Raw genomic sequence first — 2,155 nt, 5'->3', positions numbered from 1 at the left:
CTCAGCCGGCGTGGCTCAGTGGTTGAGTGTCGACCTATGAACCAGGAGGTCATGGTTTGATCCCTGGTCAGGGCACATGCCTGGGTTGCGGGCTCGATCCCAGTGTGGAGCGTGCAGGAGGCAGGCAATCAGTGATTCTCTCTCATCATTGATGTTCCGATCTCTCTCTCTCTCCCTTCCTCTCTGAAACCAATAACCATATCTTTTAGAAAAGTTGTTAAAACAGTTGCTAACATTTCAGTAATCAGGAGTTTTCACAAACACACAGAGGGAAGCTGGCCATCTGGTTTCTCTGAGGAAATCGGAAGCTCTGATTGCAAGGCCTCCCTCGTGTCTGGAGAGCTGCCCTCAGCTTGAGGTCCTGGCCCCTCCACTCTGCTGTGGTCTCTGTGCCCCCGCTGTCTCCCCAGACTCAGTGCCGTGTGCTGTGAGATAATGGCTGCCCTGGCTTTCCTGTCCCAGCCCACTTCAATTATTGCTGTTAGTACCTGGGCCCGTACGTAATCATGATTTCACCAATTAAGAAGAACTTCCCCATAAGTATGTTACTTGTTCTTTACAATAACCCCCTTGAATGGGTAGGACAGGTGGTATTTAGACAGAAGAGAAAGGACTGTGACTCGGAGATGCTACATGACTTGCCTGAGGTGATGGGGCTGGTGAGCAGGAGGGTCCACGCTCAGAACCAGGTTTTCTGAGGCTCACGTCGCTGCTACTTCCTTCCCCTGGCGGACTTGCCATTGGTAAGGGTGATGTCCAGAGGTCTCCAGACTCTGAAGAGGAACTGCTTTTAATTCTCCTGAAGCCTCGATTGAGGTCCACTGGGAGAGTGCGAGGGAGGCGGAGAGGGGCAGGGAGTACTGTCCCGTGAGTGGAGAGGTGGGCTGGCTGATGGCACCCCTGCGCTCACTGCCAAGCTCAGCCAGTCCTGCAGGGTCGGCATGACCATGGCTTATCATGGTCTCTCTAGTCGGTGTTGACCAGACGTTTGCGTTTCACAGACCTGTACATTTAAAACAAAAACGTGGAGATATCTATAGGGTTGTCGTATATAAACATCTGTAGCCAAAACAAACATTGTCACCCGTTTCTTACTATCATTTCATAAAAGAACATAGTAACACTAAAAAAAATACAGCTTTATAAATCAAATAGATTTAACTTAATTCTACTTTTCTTTTTTCTTCTTCTCATCTTATCTTGGACTACTAAAAACATCACCAGACCGATACCAGCTGTTTGGACCAGCTTTTCAGGAATCCTGATTTAAGTCATATTTTCTCTTCTGAGTGAAGTGAAATCATTCAGTCCAGGGAAAGACATCCTAGAAATGAATGTGGATGCTGTGTGTTTCCCAGTCTCTATCAAAACATGATTTGGGGACCTGGGGAGCCCGCTGACTCCAAAGTCAAAATTATATTATCATATAATTTAAAACTGGTTCCTCTCCGACACTTGTTGAGGCCAATAGTCAATATTAAGCCTATTCTCTCAGTTGCTTAGAGCAGAATCCGGTCAGTTTGGGGAATACTAGTACATTAGTCCTACTTGTTTGTCAAGTTTAGTCCCTAGACCAGGGTGGGCAAACTTTTTGACTCGAGGGCCACAATGGGTTCTTAAACTGGACCGGAGGGCCGGAACAAAAGCATGGACCGAGTGTTTGTGTGAACTAATATAAATTCAAAGTAAACATCATTACATAAAAGGGTACGGTCTTTTTTTTTTTTTAGTTTCATTCATTTCAAACTGGCCGGATCGGGCCCGCGGGCCGTAGTTTGCCCACGGCTGCCCTAGACCATTCGGAAACAATTTAACAGCTTAATTGGGAGTCTCAAGAGAGTATGAAAAGTGATTTTTCTACCGCCTAAACCACCTCTTCTGTTTTTGATTTCACATTTTGTTTGAAGTTATACTTATATCCAGCATTAGTTCTCAGTGACATATCAGCTTTACTGAATGATGAGAAATATCATAAAGATTGCCATTGTTATTAACATTACGTATCCTGGTGAGTACCAGAAAAAAAAGGAGTGTGCACGGGGGGTTGTCAGAATCTCAGTGCGTCCTTCAAGCAAAATTTAGCAGCTTGCTAAGTTCTTAGAGGAGTCCCCATAAGTGTCACCTGATTTACCAAGACCCCCTTTCCCCTCCTCCC

At 45.8% G+C, this 2,155-nt stretch overlaps 1 protein-coding gene across 7 annotated transcripts in view; it reads left to right on the top strand.

The window, feature by feature from the left end:
• The window catches only part of PLEKHM3 (pleckstrin homology domain containing M3), a 162,854-nt gene that overhangs the window by 78,601 nt on the left and 82,098 nt on the right, over positions 1-2,155 (top strand). The gene's annotated exons all lie outside the window — the stretch shown is intronic.

This window comes from Myotis davidii, unplaced genomic scaffold (genome assembly GCF_000327345.1).
Source record: "Myotis davidii unplaced genomic scaffold, ASM32734v1 scaffold394, whole genome shotgun sequence".
NCBI classification, from domain to species: Eukaryota; Metazoa; Chordata; class Mammalia; order Chiroptera; family Vespertilionidae; genus Myotis; species Myotis davidii.
The sequence above is the reverse complement of the archived record's forward strand: the minus strand, read 5'-3'. Positions and strand labels throughout refer to the sequence as shown.